Source organism: Ovis canadensis, chromosome 4 (genome assembly GCF_042477335.2).
Source record: "Ovis canadensis isolate MfBH-ARS-UI-01 breed Bighorn chromosome 4, ARS-UI_OviCan_v2, whole genome shotgun sequence".
Taxonomy (NCBI): Eukaryota; Metazoa; Chordata; class Mammalia; order Artiodactyla; family Bovidae; genus Ovis; species Ovis canadensis.
In genome coordinates, this window is record NC_091248.1 from 113,232,742 (window position 1) to 113,254,027 (window position 21,286).

Here is a 21,286-nt window from a genome sequence, read left to right on the forward strand (position 1 = left end):
ACACTGCCTTTCTTCTTTGCCAAAGTTTTCACTTTGACTTTCTTGTATTTCAGGATTAAAATCCACTACATTTAGGATTCCTTCTCTGTAGGTATCAGCAGAGTTTAGAAGAGACTTGCAAAATCCAGCAGTGTGGGGAAAGTACCTGGTGTGAATTACCATCTATGCATTAACTTTCCCTGAAATGGGATTCATATATCTGGTCCTTAGGTGTGATCATCCATCCTTTCATATAGTTATCTGAGATGTCCTTATTCCTGTCGAATCCTTAGTTACACAGCCCACTCTACAACCTCCATCCAGCTCCCCTGAATGTCATATGCATGATGAATTTGTGTTCATCACAACTTTCACAGTCTCTAACTTGAGACGTTCAGGGGCTCACCGATTCCTTCTGAAACCTTACCCTGTAATGTACACACTCAAGGATCATAACGTAGAAACAAGACAATTAACAGAGACCTCCCCCTAAACTTGTCTTGCAGAGCACCAGGCAAACTAGGTATGGAAACAGTTACTAACAGGGCCTTCCCCCGGCACATTGAGGGACTAAAACGATCGATCCTGAGCTTTGTACATCGTTTGCCAAAAATCTACTGTGTATAACAGGTGGAACTATCCTGATACTGCACATGCCGCCTGTGAAGAGACATGGACAGTCATTCCTGTGCACAGAATTCCTGAAACTTCTCCTTCATTTCCATCACATATTTCAGAGCCGCCTCCCCATCTTGCTCCCTACTTCCACAAAAAAAATACCCCCCACAAAAGCCCATCAGGGAGATAGATCTGAGCTTTGCTTCTGTCTCCTTGCTTGGCTGCCCTGCAGTAAAGCCTTTCTCCTTCTGCAAAATACCTTTGCCTCTTTTGGTCTTGTGCAGGGCAACGGTCTCACTTGTTTGGTTTCACTTCCTTTCAGCCAGCTTTGCCAGTGGACGTGAGTAATCGGGCTGCTCTCCCAGCCCCTGGGGCTCATGGGACACTCTGAGACTACATTTAGCCACTCATCTGGACACCTCCTGTGGTCATGAAGACCCTACAGTTTTGGGAACCAAGAGATCCCATCCTAGGCTTGATGCCTTCTCCACAGCCTCACCCTGGGAAATGAGGCACAGTTCTCCTCTACTTTGGGGCATCCGAACTCAACTGGGTACCCATAGTTATGCTCCAAAATATTAACAATAATCATTTCTAAATGTGGGACTATGTGTGGGTTTTATTTTCTTAATCTAGTCTGTGTTCTCTATTGATTTTTCTTTTTATATTTTATAAAGAATATAATATTAAAAAAATGAAAGTTGCAAATAATTACTGAAACATCACAAACAGTGGAGTGTGTTATTGTATAAATGGTGTTGCAAAAATACCCCTCAATTTTGGGGCTTTCCTGGTGGTCCAGTGGTTAAGAACCTGCCTGCCAGTGCAGAGGGACACAAATTTGATCCCGGGTCCAGGAAGATCCCGCATGCGGCAGAACAACTAAGCCCTTGCACCACAACTGCTGAAGCCCGAGTGCTCTAGAGCTCGTGCTCCCCAGCAAGAGGAGTCCCTGCTCACTGCAACTAGATTAAGCCTACCCACAGCAGTGAAGACCCAGCATAGTCAAAAATTAACCAATTCATTAAAAAAACACTATCTAAAAAATTCAATTTTAAACCACATTTCACATGATAAACAAAAACAGATTTCCTTTGACTACACACTCCTCTTTCTGGAGAAAAGCACAGAGACCTCAGATTAGTTGGAACCAGAAGACTGATGATGTTGACTTCTGATGACCTCACCACCAACCAATCAGAAGACTGTCCATGAGCTGAGATCAGACACCCCGTAACCCTCTCCTAAGCATGTGGTCTCTTCCTCTTTTCCCTCTGTTATCTCAGAGCAAAACCTGGGGAGTCGGGAATTGGTTTTTTGGGACATGAGTCCACCTTTTCCCCAGGACTGTGGGCTTCTGCAATAAAGCTATCTTTCCTTTCCACCAAACCAAACTACTCAGTATTGGTTACTTAGGTGACTAGCAGTTAAACCTGAGTTCGTTAACATATGCAATGTATTAAATATATATTTTGAATGTGTATACACACACATGCACACACATTTACACATATATGAAAGTCTGGAGGAAAGAATACTCTTGTAATGGTATCATGAGTGGTGAGAATATGTGATTAATATTTTCTTATTTATAATCTACATTTTTCAGTTTTACTATAATGAGTATATATCATTTTTCTTGATAAGAATTTACTTTAACAATTCCACTAACCCAAATTAATTTCTTGATCAGTTTTCTATATAGCACACTCACTTTATTTCCAATTTTTTCATGTGAATAAAAATATTGAAATTAAAAGAAAAAAAAGAAGAATCTCACATGAACATTGTCTTAAGGGAAAAGAAGCCTAAAAGTTTAGGACTTCTTTGGACTTGAGCACATAGCATTTTTTTTCAATCACAAAGTTTGTTTTTTAAAAAAGTAACAAGAATCAATAATATATGATGAATATTAGCATACAAGGATCCTGTCCAGGTGGTTAACAGATAAACATATTCTTATACTTTGATAGTTTCCATGCTCTGAGGGGAAAAAAAATTTACAACAGTTGAGTAATAAGATAGGAACAATTAAAATAGATGCACATTTTTATTTTCCATGTGCATATATTTTAATTTGTTGATAAAATTTCACTCATAAAATAATTCATGCATTTTTTTTTTTTATCAGGGAGAACTTTCTCAAGGTAACAGTGTTTGGTGTTCATTAACTTGAATCTTATAAAGGCTGAAAGGACTTTCCTGTTCATGCCAGGGCAGGCTGCTTCCTCTGCAGTCAGCACATTTCAATGGGGCAGAAGACACCTAACTTGCTCCCTCGGGGCTGTTTCTACATGCACCATGGCCACCTTTGTGGAGCTCAGTACCAAGGCTAAGGTGCCCCTCTTGGGCCTGGGCACCTGGAAAGTAAGTGTGCAAATATCTGGACACCTTCTTCCCTCCAGGGGCTTTGGGCATTTCCTCCTGTCCTGAGGGAAAGCCCAGAGGCAAGGGTTTTGGGGAAGTAAATATTGGGCGCCAGAGGCAGGACTGATGTTGCTTTCTCAGGACTGATTCAGCAGTAGTGCTCCAAGACTGACTTTTTCCAGTAGCGGTGAGAGCTTTCCTAGCAAGTATCAAGTTTTAAGCAGTTTAAGTGAAAGTGTTAGTCGCTCAGTCGTGTTTGACTCTTTGTGACCCCATGGACTGTAGCCCACCAGAAGAAAGGCTAGGTAGATCCATAGTAAATGCTTCTTTCTCTTTCATTGTTTGGCTTGGCTAGATTAGACAGAATGTGGTATTTTTAATGCCCTTCCTTCCTTCCTTCTCTCTTTTTTCTTCCTCCCTTCCTTTCCCCCCTCCCTCTCTCTCTTTCCTTTTTGCCTTTCTTCGATGAAAGAAAACCTTTCTGCCTTCAAGCGAGAGGAGACATTCCATTTTTACAAGGTTTTCTATTTCTCCTTTTCTGAAGCAACAATTATATAATGTCTTTTATCCACTGACTCTTAGGTGTATGCCTGGTGCTGTACTTCAAATTTGACACTCACTGTAGCACTTAGCACAATCACCTCACGTACATTCGTGTGAGCATGTGCTAAATCACTTCAGTCTTGTCCAACTCTTTGCGACCCTATGGACTGTAGCCCACCAGGCTCCTCTGTCCATGGGGTTCTTCAGGCAAGAACACTGGAGTGGGTTGCTATGCCCTTCTCCAGGATATCTTCTTGATCCAGGAATCGAACTCTCATCTCTTACATCCCCTGCATTGGCAGGTGGATTCTTTACCATTAGCATCACCTGGGAAGCAGCAATAGCTTCACGAGGCAGATGCTGTTGTCATTATTCCCATTTTACAGACAAGGTTTAGAGAAATTAACCAATCTGCTCAGGTCACACACCTAGCATGAGATGAGCCTGAATTTATGAGGTAATAACTACTTTCTCTCTGAAAATTCCTTTAGTTTATTTCAAAATCCAGTGTGTAGCCTGGTCATTAGAAAGAGTTTGCAGTCTCTTCTATATACCTTGACGTCCCTGGTGGCTCAGACGGTAAAGTGTCTGACTGCAATACGGGAGACCTGGGTTCGATCCCTGGGTCGGGAAGATCCCCTGGAGAAGGAAATGGCAACCCACCCAAGTACTCTTGCCTGGAAAATCCCATGGATGGAGGAGCCTGGTAGGCTACAGTCCATGGGGTCACAAAGAGTCGGACATGACTGAGTGACTTCACTTCACTTCACTTCTATGTACCTGGAGACACTTCTGGGCTGGAGCATGAACCTGAATCAGAAGGGAATAGGCTTGAGTTAGGATGGGACATGATGCTATAATCATAAAGTTAATTCACTTTTCTTCCTTCTCTTTTGAAAAGTTTTCCAAAGCATGCTTTCTTCCCGGGTATCCCCTAAAAAAAGGAATCTCAGGGAAATCTTGGTTTGGAGAAGCTGGGCTGAGTAATATAGCCTCTTGAAGGTGGTCTGGGGAGATGGCTTTTTCTTTTTCCTTCCAGTTTGGCTTCGGAGAAGTCAGAGACGATGTGAAGGGGGCCACTGACATAGGATATCGCCACTTGGACTGTGCTTATGCCTACGAGAATGAGCATGAGGTGGGTGAAGCGATCCAAGAGAAGATCCAAGAGAAGGCTGTGAAGTGGGAAGAACTCTTCATAGTGAGCAAGGCACCAAGGGCTCACCTGGTGGGAAGACTACACTTCAAAGCAGGCAGAAGTGTTGGGTCTAGTCAGCACCCAGAATTCTGTCTTTTCATACTGTTCAGGGGGTTCTGGAGGCAAGAATACTGAAGTGGTTTGCCATTCCCTGCTCTAGTGGATCACACTTACTATCTAGATTCTCAGTGACCCTAGCACAAATATATACAGTTCATCTCACTATATGGGGCATCCCTGTTGGCTCAGAACTCTCCACTATGACCCATCCATCTTGGGTGGCCCTGCACAGCATGGCTTTGTTACACAAGGCTGTGATCCATGTGATCATTTTGGTTAGCTTTCTGTGATTGTGATTTTCATTCTGGAGGCTTTGGGGTTATAGTTCTTGCTTCTGTCTGCCTTCTGATGGATGAGGTTAAGAGGCTTGTGCAAGCTTCCTTATGGGAGGGACTGGCTGTGGGAAAAACTGGGTCTTATTCAGGTGGGCAGGGACATGCTCAGTTTATCTTTAATCCAGTTGTCTGCTGTGGGTGGGCTGTGCTCCCTTCCTATTAGTTGTTTGGCCTGGGGCAACCCAATCCTGGAGTCTACATGCGCTATGGTGGGGCTACTCAGTTCAGTTTAGCTTAGCTGTGTCCAACTCTTTGCGACCCCAGAGACTATAGCACGCCAGGCTTCCCTGTCCTTCACCAACTCCTGGAGCTTGCTCAGACTTCTGTCTATTGAGTCAGTGATGCCATCCAACGATCTCATCCTCTGTCATCCCCTTCTCCTCCCTTCAATTTTTCCCAGCATCAGGGTCTTTTCCAATGAGTCAGTTCTTTGCATCAGGTGGCCAAAGTTTCAGCTTCAGCATCAGTCCTTCCAATGAATATTTAGGACTGATATCCTTTAGGATGGACTGGTTGGATCTCCTTGTAGTCCAAGAGACTCTCAAGAGTCTCTCCAACACCACAGTTCAAAAGCATCAATTCTTCAGTGCTCAGCTTTCTTTGTAGTCCAGCTCTCATGTCCATACATCACTACTGGAAAAAACCACAGCTTTGACTAGATGAACTTTTGTAGGTAGGGCTACTGGAGACCTTCAAAAAGGAGGAGATACCAAGGGAACATTTCAAGCAAAAATGGGCACAATAAAGGACAGAAATGGCAAGGAACTAACAGAAGCAGGAGAGATTAAGAAGAAATGGAAAGTCCATCAGCAGATGAATGGATAAGAAAGCTGTGGTACATATACACAATGGAGTATTACTCAGCTGTTAAAAAGAATTCATTTGAATCAGTTCTGATGAGATGGATGAATCTGGAGCCGATTATACAGAGTGAAGTAAGCCAGAAAGAAAAACACCAATACAGTATACTAACACATATATATGGAATTTAGGAAGATGGCAATGACGACCCTGTATGCAAGACAGGGAAAGAGACACAGATGTGTATAATGGACTTTTGGACTCAGAGGGAGAGGGAGAGGGTGGGATGATTTGGGAGAATGACATTCTAACATGTATACTATCATGTGAATTGAATCGCCAGTCTATGTCTGACGCAGGATGCAGCATGCTTGGGGCTGGTGCATGGGGATGACCCAGAAGGATGTTATGGGGAGGGAGGTGGAAGGGGGGTTCATGTTTGGGAATGCATGTAAGAATTAAAGTTTTTAAAATTAAAAAAATAAAAAACTAAAAAACTAAAAAAATAAATAAAATAAAATAAAAATTAAAAAAAAAAGAAGAAGAAATGGCAAGAATACACAGAAGAACTATACAAAAATGATCTCAATGACCCAGATAAGCATAATGGTGTGATCACTCACCTAGAGCCAGGCCTTAGGAAGCATTATTACAAACAAGCTAGTGGGGGTGATGGGATTGCAGCTTAGCTATTTCAAATCCTAGAAGATGATACTGTTAAAGTGCTGCACTCAATATGCCAGCACATTTGGAAAAATCAGCAGTGGTCACAAAACTGGCAAATGTCACTTTTCATTCCAATCCCAAATAAAGGCAATGCCAAAGATTGCTCAAGCTACCATATAATTGTGCTCATTTCACATGCTAGCAGGACAATGCTCAAAATCCTTCAAGCTAGTTTTCAACAGTAATTGATCTGAGAACTTCTAGATGTGCAAGCTAGATTTAGAAAAGCAGAGGAACCAGAGATTAAATTGTCAACAACTGTTGGGTCATAGAAAAAGCAAGGGGATTCCAAAAAATATACATACTTCTGCTTCATTGACTACACTAAAGGCTTTAACTGTGAGGACCACAACAAACTGTGGAAAATTCTTGAAGAGATGGGAATGCCAGACCACCTGACCTGCCTCCTGAGAAAACTGCAGGTCAAGAAGCAACAATTAAAACTAGACATAAAACAAAGGACTGTTTCAAAATTGGGAAAGGAGTACAGTAAGGTTGTATATTGTCACCCTGCTTATTTAACTTATATGCAGAGTACATCATGTGAAATGCCAGACTGGATGAAGCACAAGCTGGAATTAAGGTTGCCGGGAGAAATATTAACAACCTCAGATATGCAGATGATACAGCCCTAATGGCAGAAAGAGAAGAGAAACTAAAGAGCCTCTTGATGAAGGTGAAAGAGGAGAGTGAAAAAGCCTACTTAAAACTCAACATTCAGAAAACAAAGATCATGGCATCTGGTCCCATCACTTCCTGACAAGTAGATGGAGAAAAAAATGGAAACAGTGGCAGACTTTATTTTCTTGGGCTCCAAAATCACTATGGATGGTGACTGCAGCCATGAAATTAAAAGACACTTGCTCTTTGGAAGGAAAGCTATGACAAACCTAGACAGCATATTAAAAAGCAGAGATATCACTTTGCCAACAACAGTTCATATAATCAAAGCTACGGTTTTCTCAGTAGTCATGTACGGATGTGAGAGCTGGACTATAGAGAAGGCTGAGCGCTTAAGAACTGATGCTTTAAATTGTGGTGCTGGAGAAGACTTTTTAGTGTCCCTTGGACAGCAAGAAGATCAAACTATTCAATGCTAAAGGAAATCAACCCAGAATATTCGCTGGAAGGACTGAGGCTGAAGCTGAAGCTCTAATACTTTGACCATGCTGCAAAGATCTGACTCATTGGAAAAGACCTTGATTCTGGGAAAGATTGAGGGCAGGAGGAGAAAGGGTTACAGAGGATGAGATGGTTGGATGGCATCACTGACTCAATGGAGCAAACTCAGGGAGACAGTGAAGGACAGGGAAGCCTGGCATTCTGTAATCCATGTCACAGTTGGACACGACTGAGCGAATGAACAACAACAAGAATAATTCAGGTCACTTCCCCCAGCTGTCTCCATTGCTGTCTTTATAATGTCCCTGGACACAAACATCCACATTAGCATCCAGTGTTGGTGCATTGATGCTGATGCTACCCACCCTTCTTGAGTGGCTTCCGCCCTAGAGGAGTAGTCTCCATTGAGCCAGGGTGGTGTCTTTAGCATCCCTGTTCCCTATTGGTGGGTTCCATCTTCCCCCTGGCAGCCGAAAGCTAAGGCTACAACTGGATCCTGAAGCTCCATCTTTCAGCACTGTGGTCTCAGTGGTTGTAGCCCCGAGGTTCTCAGCTGGCAGGTACTTTGGAAAATGGTGGGACATACTTATTGTCATATATGAATTTCACTTCAGTTCAGTCTAGTAAAAGGCAAGTTACAGAATGTTATAAACAGAGTGAGAGAGGGTTGAGAAACACTGAATATGCATTATACCCAATTTGCTAAAAGGGACTGACTAGTTACAGGTACTTGGAAAGTGATGTATCTAGTGGGACAAATAGACCCCACTGGTTGCATCTGGATAAATTCCTTGCAGAGTTATCGTTGGTGGCCCATGGGCTTGGAGACAGGGGAGCAGTAGCGGACCACCTGTTTCCAAAGGCTTAGGAACTTAAATGCTGGCCACAAGCCACAACTTCAGAAACGCTACTGCTGAGGAAGAGGATGGCACATGTAAACAAACACTGAGTCTGTGCCCAATATGGCACCTGATGTAACAAATACATACAATACCAGGTGAGTCAAAAAGATGACTTGCCCTTGACACTTAAGAGATGTCAGTGACTTTCAGAGTGACCTGCTGACCTTGCATCCCTGGATGATGCATCTGAACCACCTGTGCTGTAAATGGCCTGCCCCTGGGGTTAGCTCAAGCTGAGGGTCAAAAAGCAGGGAAAGCAGAGAAGGTAGCCCTTCTCTGTCCACTGCTGATTTCTCCCTGCTCTCCTCTCTGCAGTTGTGCCCACCTTCATGGAGAAGCATCTACTGAGGGAATCTTGTCAGAAGACCCTCAAGGATCTGAGACTGGACTATCTGGACCTCTACCTTATTCACTTTCTACAGGCATTACAGGTTGAAGTTCCTCCCTGTCCCAGTCTCTGGTTCCTGGGCATGTGTTGGAAGATAGCAGCTGTGTCAGGAGTGGGGAGCAGAGGGTTGGGGGCTGGAGGCTAGGGACCAAGGGGAGCTGAAGCAAGAGGCCTTGCACTTCGGGACTCCACAGGAAAGTTTTCAGGATGAGACGGTGGAGCAGAAAAACACTGGCCTGAAAAGGAATCCAAGTCCATGGACCAATGTAGAGGTGACCCCACACCTTGGCTTTCTCTGTTACGTTTGAGAAAACTATGACTTCTAGCAGCCCAGGCAAGCTGCAACTGCCACTCTGCTTTGGTCCTGATTCCATGCCAAGGGCTCTCCTCCCAGGGCAGCTCTTACATAATGCTGTTTCAGGGCTCAATCCTCTCATTAACTGAGGCACTGGGAATGCCATTCTGGAGAAAAGCCCAAGTATGATCGTGCTAAAAGGTAGCCAGTGCTCAGTGAGTAAATAGGACTCTGCTCCTGCCTTTGCCAGAGAGCCTGAGGGACGTGAATTCCCAGCTCTCTCACCTTATGAAATTGAACTTTGTCCCCAAGTGCTTGTGAGAAGTCTATGTCCACGGGGCTAATGGTGGCTTCTGGGTTGTGCTTATGATAGATTTTAAAATCAGTCCAGCAATTTCTGGGAATTCCCTGAGGGTACAATGATCAGGACTCCATGCTTTCACTGCCAAGGGCATGGGTTCAATCCCTGGTTAGGAAACTAAGATCTCAGAAGCTGTGTGGCATGGCCAAAAGAAAAAAAAGTCCAATAATTTCTAAAATATAAGAACTTATGTTTTATACTCTGGCAGATTGATCCAGAGATTTTATTTCAACTCTGTTCTCCGAAATTGATACTGTGGAGCTTGGAAAAAAAATGTTATGCAGATGTGGGTATTTAGGATGAGTCAGGATCCTGAAAACTCACTTGACAGAATCAAGTGTTTAGATGCATACTGCGCTAAGCTTCTTGTTTCACATTTATAGCCTGGGGAGGACTTTATTCCCAAAGACAATAAAGGCAATACCATCAACAGTAAAGCAACATTCTTGGACACTTGGGAGTAGGTTCCATCTTGTTCACAGTGGGCTGGGAGTGAAAACTTGCCTTCAGTCATCTACAAGGGTCTATACCAGTGTGAAGGAGCCCAGGTGCTCAATGAGGTTTTATCTCATCATCATTTTCTAATTCTTCGAACTCCTTCCTAATCACCTTTGACTTTTGGGGTTCACCTGACACTTCTTATATTTTTGAAAACTAAGACTGAATCCTCAAAGGAGACTGGGAATACAGCATGCCTGACTTCAGAGGATACCCAGTTTATTCTTAAACCAGGGGGAGGGATTTGAAACAGTGTTGCCCTGGGATTGCAGGTATTGATTAAAGTAACTTCAGCCAGTTCAGTTCAGTTCAGTCGCTCAGTCGTGTCCGACTCTTTGCGACCCCATGAATCGCAGAACACCAGGCCTCCCTGTCCATCACCAACTCCCAGAGTTTACTCAGACTCACATCCATCGAGTCAGTGATGCCATCCAGCCATCTCATCCTCTGTCGTCCGCTTCTCCTCCTGCCCCCAATCCCTCCCAGCATCAGGGTCCTTTCCAATGAGTCAACTCTTCACATGAGGTAGCCAAAGTACTGGAGTTTCAGCTTCAGCATCAGTCCTTCCAATGAACACCCAGGACTGATCTCCTTTAGGATGGACTGGTTGGATCTCCTTGCAGTCCAAGGGACTCTCAAGAGTCTTCTCCAATACCACAGTTCAAAAGCATCAATTCTTCGGTGCTCAGCTTTCTTCACAGTCCAACTCTCACATCCATACATGACCACTGGAAAAACCATAGCTATGACTAGATGGACCTTTGTTGGCAAAGTAATATCTCTGCTTTTGAATATGCTACCTAGGTTGGTCATAACTTTCCTTCCAAGGAGTAAGCGTCTTTTAATTTCATGGCTGCAATCACCATCTGCAGTGATTTTGGAGATCCTCAAAATAAAGTCTGACACTGTTTCCACTGTTTCCCCATCTATTTCCCATGAAGTGATGGGACCAGATGCCATGATCTTCGTTTTCTGAATGTTGAGCTTTAAGCCAACTTTTTCATTCTCCTCTTTTACTTTCATCAAGAGGCTTTTTAGCTCCTCTTCACTTTCTGCCATAAGAGTGGTGTCATCTGCATATCTGAGGTTATTGATATTTCTCCCGGCAATCTTGATTCCAGCTTGTGCTTCTTCCAGCCCTGCGTTTCTCATGATGTACTCTGCATATAAGTTAAATAAGTAGGGTGACAATACACAGCCTTGACGTACTCCTTTTCCTATTTGGAACTAGTCTGTTGTTCCATGTCCAGTTCTAACTGTTGTTTCCTGACCTGCATATAGGTTTCTCAAGAGGCAGGTCAGGTGGTCTGATATTCCCATCTCATTCAGATTTTCCAGTTTCTTGTGATCCGCACAGTCAAAGGCTTTGGCATAGTCAATAAAGCAGAAATAGATGTTTTTCTGGAACTCTCTTGCTTTTTCCATGATCCAGCAGATGTTGGCAATTTGATCTCTGGTTCCTCTGCCTTTTCTAAAACCAGCTTGAACATCTGGAAGTTCACGGTTCACATATTGCTGAAGCCTGGCTTGGAGAATTTTGAGCATTACTTTACTAGCATGTGAGATGCGTGCAATTGTGTGGTAGTTTGAGCATTCTTTTGCATTGCCTTTCTTTGGGATTGGAATGAAAACTGACCTTTTCCAGTCCTGTGGCCACTGCTGAGTTTTCCAAATTTAGTGCAGGTTATTTAACTCCTTGAAACCTCAGTTTCTTCTGCTTCTTAAAAAAAAAATCTTCCAAAGGATACTAATAATGTAAATCTTCCTGGATAACTCAGTGGTAAAGAATCTGCCTGCCAATGCAGGGACACGGATTTCACTCCTGATCTAGGAAGATCCCTGTGCCTGGGAGGAACTAAGCTGGTGCACCACAAGTACTGAGACTGCTCTAGAGCCGGGAGCAGCAACTACTGAGGCCCATGTGCCCTAGTGCCCGTGCTCTGCAGAAAAGAGCAGCCCCTGCTCACCGCAACTGGAGGAAGCCCTCGTGCAGCAATGAGGGCCCAGTGCGATCAAAAATAAAAAGAAATTCATCAAAAAAACAACAGAAAGACATTTAAAAGTTAGCAATAATAAAAGAGCAATGATTATGTGATTAAAAGCCATTCTAAATAATAAGCCATTGGCAATATTTCATGAGCAAGAGCATACACACACACACACACACACACACACACACAGAGACAGTCGCTTCAGTTGTGTCCGACTCTTTTCGACCCTATGGTTTGCAGCCCACCAGGCTCCTCTGTCCATGAGATTCTCCAGGCAAGAATACTGAAGTGGGTTGCCATGCCCTCCTCTAGGGATATATGTGTGTGTGTGTGTGTGTGTGTATACACAAGTATATATATATATAAGTAAATCAAGTTCTCTTGGGAAAATCTTATGAAGGCATCATTCTGTCAAACATTCTGCTATCTTGAACATATACTTAAATATAAATCCATGGTAAATGTGACAGAACGTCATTGCTGTACAAGCCAAAAGCTGGTTGAGCCCACATACATGAAGGTGGGTTCAAACTTCAAGTTTCAAAATGTTGTTTTTCTTAGCTTTACATATTCTTTTTAACCTAATGACCACACAAGTCTTTATCCAACTACATAGTCTTAAACACTTGTTAGATATACTCATTAAAACAAATTTATGAAGCCGGAAGTTTCAAGAAAACATGCTACTTTCTTTCTGTTAGTGCCAAAAGAGTAGCCATAAAGAGAAACATGAATTCTGGTACTAAGATAGTTTTTAAAAAAGTCAACATGTTTATTTTCCTACCACCAACAACCTCCTGTGAGAGAAATATTTCAGGATGATGATTTAATGAACCATCTAATGGTGGGAAATCAATCCTGAATATTCATTGGAAGGACTGATGCTGAAGCTGACGCTCCAAGACTTTGGCCACCTATTGTGAAGAAAAGACATTAGAAAAGACCCTGATGCTGGGAAAGATTGAAGGCAGGAGGAGAAGGGGACGACAGAGAATGAGATGGTTGGATGGCATCCACTGACTCGATGGACAGGAGTCTGAGCAAGCTCTGGGAGTTGGTGAAGGACAGGGAAGCCTGGTGTGCTGCAGTCCATGGGGTCGCAAAGAGTCGGACACAACTGAGCCACTGAACTGAACTGAATGTTTTATGTGCATGGACTCAACTCAGTGAATGTTTTATTCCTGAGAATGAAAGTTATGATAAGACTTACCACAGAGCCTAAGATTTCAATAGACTAAGCTTTTGCATTAAATTTGACAAGAGGGTTCTGTCATATACATTACCTTGGTAAAACAAGACCTCTGAAATATGTTAGGGATTATTCTTTGTGAGATATGGAGACTGAGACACCTCTAGTATTGTTTCCACAAGAGTTTTGATCTTATTCTATTTTTTCTTTCTTTTTTATTTTTTTAAGTTATGAAATTATGATAACACATTTACATGAGACTTGGAAAATACAAGACAAAGTTACATATAGTTCCACTAAATGTTATGATGTTTTTAAGTAGATAAATTGAGATTTTTAGTTGGAGTTTCAATATCAAACTCTCAAAAATTAATAGAATGGACATAAAAGTAGAAGGAAATAGTAGACCTGAAAAGTACCATGAACCAATTCAACATAATAAAGATTTACAGAATTTTCACACAACAGTACGATACAAATTCAAGTTCTCATAGACTATAAACTGGGAGACACTGGAACATATCCAGGGATATAAAACAAGTTGCAAAAGTTTTATGGTCTAAATGTATTGAAATCATACAGAGTCTGTTCTCTATCACTGTGGATTTATGTTAGAGATCAAGATATACGAAAATAATCCACATATTTTCAAGCGCAGTGTGACATTTACCAGGAGAGCTCTTTGACTTATCCATTGAAAGCCTCAATAAGGTTAGAAGACTGAAAGAACACAGAGGGCAAGTGCAGGGAAGAAAGCATCTACATGAGAAATTAATATCAAAGATACTTTTAAAACTCCATGTATTTGGAAATTGAATGTCCACTTTTAAATGATGTTGCCCTTATTCTTAACAAATACTTAATAGTATTCATTGTGACAACTGTATCATTGTTCTCTGTAAAAAGTACCCTGATTTTCACATTGCTGTATCCTTAGAATGGATTTGAGAATGATTACTAAATGAAAGATTTTGATGATCAAGTTCAAAGAATCTAGGAAGAAAAGGCAGGACTGAAGCAATCAAAGTTTCTGTGGACCCATAACCAGTTCAACAGAAACCTTCTTGAACACCCTGAAGCAGATGGGAGAAAAAGAGTGAAACAACGTCAAGATGTGTCACACACCCACCTGTACCTGCTCCATGCTACACAGTAACAGTTACACTGGTTCATGGCCCAACTCAGGCGGTTTGGGGGCTTTGCAATCTCATCAGTTCTAAATTTTATTTGTCCAATTTAAAGACTATATCATCTACCCTAGTGGTCCTCTCTATGCATTAAAATCACCTGGGGAGTTTTAACGATCCCAGTGCTGAGGCCACATGCTACACAGATTTGATAAGAAACTCTGAGGGTAGAATCTGGGCATCAGTATATATATATGTATGCATTTTTAACTATTTATTTTTGGCTGCCCTGGGTCTTCATAGCTGCCCCTGGGCCTCCCCTAGTTGTGGAGAGCACGGGCTACTCTCTAGTTGCAGGGCACCAGCTTCTCGTTGCTGTGGCTTCTCTCGTGGACACAGGCTCTAGGCGCACAGCTCAGTAGTTGCGGCTCACAGCGCAGTAGTTGTAGTGCACGGGCTTAGTTGCTCCACATGCAGCGTGTGGTATCTTCCTGGACCAGGGCTCCAACCCATGCTTCCTGCACTGGGAGGCGGATTCTCCACCATCAGACCACCAGAGAAGTCTCTAGGCATTAGTATATTTTAAAGCTGTCAGGTGATTGCAAATTGCAGCCACGTTTGAGAACCACTGGCTCGACTGTCCCCCGAACACCTCATGCTTGTCCTCGCCTCAAAGGCTTTGCTCCTGCTTTTCTCTCTACTCATGGGCTGGATGGAAAATTCCTTTTTCCCCCTTCTTTCTTATTTTTTAAATTATGGAAGTATGATAACACATTTGCAGGAGACTTGGAAAATACAGAACAAGGTTACATATAGTTCTACTACATAGTACAATTATCTTTTTAGTAGATGAATTAAGACTTTTAGTTGGAATTTCAATAACAAGCTCTAAAAAATTAATAGAATGAATAGACAGAAAAGTAGAAAGCTATAGTAGACCTGAAAAGCACTATCAACCAATTAGATGTAATTAAGATTTATACAATTTTCACACAACAGCAGTATACAGATTCTATTCAAGTTCCCACAGACTATAAACCAGGAGACACTGGAACATATCCAGGGACATAAAACTTCATGGTACAAAAATTTCATGGTCTTTTGTAAATCATGCAGAGTCTGTTCTCTTATCATTGTGGGTTTATGTTAGAAAGTCAAATTCTTTTTATTAGTTCTGCTAATACACACACATATTCCTGTCCCAGAGAGGACTAAACCAAACTAAGCCAAACTAGAGGGTCTTTGAGATCCCTCTAGCAGTGGCCAAAGTTGTCCCTTGCTATGACAGGCCTTGGAGGAGCTGGTGGACGAGGGGCTGGTGAAAAACACTGGGATCTCGAACTTCAACCACTTTCAGATTGAGAGACTCTTGAACAAACCTGGATTGAAATACCAACCAGTGATTAACCAGGGAAGTTGTTTAGTAAAGGGTAAGGGTTCTGCTCTATTATTTCTTAGATGTCTGGAGGCAAGTTCAATGGTTTGCACTAAGTCTCACCTTGAAGGTCAGTCATCTCATGGGAGACAGGTCTTGGGGTCTGGTTTAGCCAGCCTAGCAAGAGGCATGATTTGGTCTTTGCTGATAGACCTTTTTCTCTGTGTAGAACTTCCTATGAGCAGCTCAAAGAGCAGGTGGATTTTCCCAGTGATGAGAATTGCTTGCTTTTACAGATTGAGTGTCACCCATACCTCACGCAGGAGAAATTGATCCAGTACTCAGTCCAAGGGCATCAGTGTCATGGCTTACAGCCCCCTAGGCTGTCCAAATAGATCTGGGTGAGGCGTCTGATCTTTCTCTCGACATTCTTTCAAGAAAGCCATCAGAAAGAAAAATGCGTGTAAGGCAATGTGCCTGGCATACTCAAACAGTGGGGAAAATATGGGAACTTAAAAAAAAAACAAAACAGCAACCCTTTGGGAATACTCCAGTTTAACCACCCAGCACTGGACCAGCCTTTGCAAAAACTCCTGAGGCTTCAGAACCCATGGGTGGACCCATGGGTAAGACGTGAAGCTTTCAAACCCTTTTGCCTTAACTACCACATGAGGTAGACTGACAATCAGCCTTGGGCCCATCACTGGAGTAATATTCATCTATGTATGGTAGCCATGGTGATTATGCACACCAGCCATCTTTCTCCCCCTAGGGCCAAACCAGAGGACCCTTCTCTACTGGAGGATCCCAAGAGTAATGAGATTGCTGCAAAGCACAAAAAATCCACAGCCCAGGTATAATGTGTAGTTGCTTTACCTGCCACAAACTAGTCTTGTGTGATTCTTAATATTGTCTTCATTTAACTCCTGTATTTATGTTATTTTATTTTTTGGCTATGCTGGGTCTTCATTGCTGTGAGAGGGATTTCTCTAGTTGGGGTGAGTGGGGGCTACTCTTTGCGGCCATGCATGGGCTTCTCATTGCAGTGGCTTCTCTTGTTGCAGGCTCAGTAGTTGTGGTGCGTGGGCTTAGTTGCTCTGAGGCATGTGGGCTCTTCCCAAATCAGGAATTGAACCAGTATCCCTGGCATGGCAAAGAGGATTCTTAACCACTGGACCATTGGGAAAGCACCCATTCTACTCCGTGAAGGGAAAGGGAACAAGAGAGGAAGCCTTCTAAGGCCTTTCCTTGAAAGTCTGTTTGTTCGGACTTCCAGGAAATAGCATGGTTATCACTGAAACGGGGATGGTCTCTAACAACTTCTGTTGAGACTAGAGGACCGAGAACAAGAACATGGCTTTGCAGCCGAAACACTTGCGCTCAGATCCCAGCTCCACTACTTATCAGCCGGACGATCCCAAACACGATCCCAGGTCACTTTCTTTTTTAAAAAGGAAGAATATAGGGTTGTTGTGAGGATTAAGGGAGAGAATTGAGCAGAGGACTGAGAAGTTATCTGATAGCTATAAAGTGTTCATTGCATATTAACTATTGTAACTTAATAAAGACACAGTGAATGGCAGAGATGTTTCATTTTCTGAAAAAGTATAGGGAGTGGTCGTTGCAGTTGAATGTAAACGAGAAGTCCCCTTCTGCACAGGTTCTGATCCATTTCCAGATCCAGAGGCACGTAATTGTAATTCCCAAGTCTGTGATGCTCGCACACATCACTGAGAACTTTCAGGTAAGGTTCTGGCTGGTTCTGTTCAGTTCAGTGGCTCAGTCGTGTCCGACTCTTTGCAGCCCCATGGACTGCAGCACACCAGGCTTCCCTGTCCTTCACCAACTCCTGGAGCTTGCTCAGACTCCTGTCCATTGAGTCAGTGGATGCCATCCAACCATCTCAAACTCTGTCGTTCCCTTCTCCTCCTGCCTTCAATCTTTCCCAGCATCAGGGTCTTTTCAAATGAGTCAGTTCTTCGCATCAGGTGGCCAAAGTATTGGAGTTTCAGCTTCAGCATCAGTCCTTCCAGTAAATATTCAGGACTGATCTCCTTTACGATCGACTGGTTGGATCTCCTTGCAGTCCAAGGGACTCTCAAGAGTCTTCTCCAACACTACAGTTCAAAAGCATCAGTTCTTTGGTGCTCAGCTTTATTTATAGTCCAACTCTCACATCCATACATGACTACTGGAAAAACCAAAGCTTTGACTAGATGGACCTTTGTCAGAAAAGTAATGTCTCTGCTTTTTAATATGCTGTCTATGTTGGGCATAGCTTTTCTTCCAAGGAGCAAGCTGGTGTTCTTAGTGGAGGAGGGGGTGGGAGAGACTCCTTCACCAGGTCTCTCATGCTGTCCCTGTGCTTTCTGTGGGCTTCCACCACCTTCCCACCACCTTGCCATCTCTCGGGCCAGGGAGCTGACCTCAGGGCTGAGGTGAAGGGCCCACGACCAGGGGTGGGCTGGGGGAGCAGCCGGTGATGTCCTGCCAGGTGTGAGCACAGCTGTACCTCTCACCCCTGACTGAGAAGGTCTTGGCTGTCCCCAGTTATGCTGTGGGCCACACACAACAGCAGACTGTCCTGCCTAAGCCTCTGCCTCCCAGCAGCAGGAGAGGTATAGACCATACTAGAAGACCTGCCCTTCTGGAGGAACCCACGTGTCCATCAGGGGGCTGTGCAGTTCAGAGCCTGTAAGGCAAGGAGGCTTACAGGCTTTGGAATACAAAACCTCAGAAACACGGCAGTCTCTGTGTAGCACCCAATTTAGAGCCATTTGTGTCTGGTGGACATAACGGGAGAAACTCCCTTGGCTAGTTACTGCTGTGGATGTGAGCTTGCTCCCTGCTAGTGTGGCTGGAGATCTCAAATTGCACCAGGAACCGGCTTGCTGATGACGTTCTGGAATTCTCAGTTTCCCAGGTCTTTGACTTTAAACTGAGCGATGAGGACATGGCGACCCTACTCAGCCTCAACAGAAACTGGCGGTACTACACCTTTAACTTGTAAGTGGCGCTGGGTTGAGTTAATTAAGAGGATTGCTGGGAGTTTGTCTAAATTGGTAGAAGTTTAGCTAGAAGGATTGAAAGATAACTGGAACTACTTTCATTTCAAACACCATTTTCTGGTGGTGTTGAAAATCAAAACTGGAATACCTAGACTCCTTATGAGGAAAGAGAGGGCGTGTGTGCTCAGTCACTCATTTGCATCTGGTCCTTTGCAACCCCACAGGCTGCAGCCCACCAGGCTCCTCTGCCCATGCGGACCCTCCAGGCAAGAATACTGGAGTGGGTTGCCGTGCCCTCCTCCTGGGGATCTTTCCGACCCAGGGACTGAACCTGGGTATCCTGCATTGCAGGCAGATTCTTTACTATCTGAGGCACCAGGGTAGACATATCCTTAACTGCTGCATATTGTTGGAACTCCTGGATGTTGTACTGGAATCTTAAGAGAGACTATGTTGTCAATAGGTAGAAGGCAGAGGCAGTCATTCATCCTTTCATCCGCTAAGTATTTATTGAGCATCTACTATGTCCCAGGCACTCTCATCTAGGCAGAGTTCCTGCCTTCACAGTCTTACATTCTAGTAAGGGAGTACCGAAACAAACTCACAAATGAATATGTTGAGTAAGTGTGAATCCTACAACTGACAAAGAAAGTGAAATGTAGGAAGGCATTGTCTGCCTTCTCTACTCCATTCCATTCCCTATTTTATCTAACTTCTCTATTTTCTATTGAGAGAATACAGAAATAAGCTCTCTCTCTATATATGTATATATATATACACACATACACACACACACATATATATACATACATATATATCAGACTGCAATAAAGGCTATGCAGAAAAATCAAGTAGGGTAGTAAGGGACTAGGGAGTGGAGGGTGGTGGGGGAGTGATCCCTTACAATAGGGGAAGTCAGAGGAAGATTTGCTGATTGGTGACAGTTGAGCAGAAACCTGAAGGAAGTGAGGGGCAAGCCGTGTAGATGCCTGGGGAACAGCATTCTAGGCAGTGAAGACGGCAAGCTCAAAGGCCCTGAGGTGGAATTGTGTTTAGAGCACTTGAGTAAGAGGGCGAGTGGGGCTGGAGCAGAGGGAGAAGAGGCGAGGTCAGCAGTGTCAGGGGCTCAGAGCAAGCAGAGCCAGGTGGACACTGTGAGGAGGGCCTTTGGTTTGGGCTCTGAGGGTGCTGAGAAGTCAGTTGAGGATTCTGAGGCTTGTGCTTTAAAAGCCCCACTCTGACTTCTGAATTGAGAGACTACAGGGAGACTGTTGTGATAACCCAGGGGAAAAGACGACAGTGGCTGGACCTGGGTAATGGTAAGTAGAGAGAACCATCTTATTCTAAATACATTGGGAAAGCAGTGCCAATTGGATCTGAGCCATTAGGATTCTAAGGAGGCTCCAAATCTTTGGTTCTGGTGTTGCCTGAATCACACACAAGATGGAATTGCCATATAGGGGAAAGAAATCAGGAGTTTGCCTTGGGAAATGTTTACAATACCCAGTAAAGTTCTAAGTGTTTGAAAAGTGAAAGTGGTAGTCACTCAGTTGTGTCTGACTCTGCAACCCCATGGACTGTAGCCAGCCAGGCCCCTTTGTCCGGAATTCTCCAGGCAAGAATACTGGAGTGGGTCGCCATTTCCTACTCCAGGGGATCTTCTTGACCCAAGGATTGGACCGGAGTCTTTTCAGTCTCCTGCATTGGCAGGTAGATTTTTTACCACTGCACCACCTGGGAAGCCCTTACTTTTGTTGGAGAACAACAAGTAGCAGCTACTTAGAATGACAAGGAGTGTCAAAAGTAAAGTGAGGGAGGTAGGAGGGAGGCTCAAGAGGAAGGGGATATATGTATACTTATGACTGATTCACCTTCTTGTATGGCAGAAACCAACACAACATTGTAAAGCAATCATACTCCAATTAAAAAAAAAGTAAAAACAGCCAAAAAAAAAAAAAAAGTAAAATGAGGGACTTCGTTGGTAGTTCAGTGGCTAGGACTCCGTGTTCCCAATGCAGGAAGCCTGGGTTCTATCCATGGTCGGGCAACTATTAATAAATCCCACATGCCACAGTTAAAGATTCCACATCCCAAAATGAAGTCTGAAGATCCTATGTGTCGCAACAAAGACCAAAATAACTAAATAAAATAAAATAAAATACTTAAAATAAAGTAATACCTTCTTGGAGAGGAAACTGCTTCTCCCCTGGAGGCATTAGAGGGGTGGGACTCAGGATTGAATCCATCCAGTTCAAATCCCAGCTCTAACACTTAATGTATTAGACTTGTGATCTTGGGTGAATTTCCCAGGCTGGCTTCTTTATTTGCAAAATTGGAATGACAGGATTAAATACAGCTAACATCTCTTGAGTGTTACCTTAGAATGTGCCAGGCACTCTAAGCCCA

At 43.4% G+C, this 21,286-nt stretch overlaps 1 pseudogene; it reads left to right on the forward strand.

Annotated features, from left to right (window-relative positions):
• The first annotated feature begins 2,811 nt into the window (after positions 1-2,811).
• LOC138439512 (aldo-keto reductase family 1 member B10-like) overlaps positions 2,812-21,286 on the forward strand; it is a 46,109-nt pseudogene continuing 27,634 nt past the window's right edge.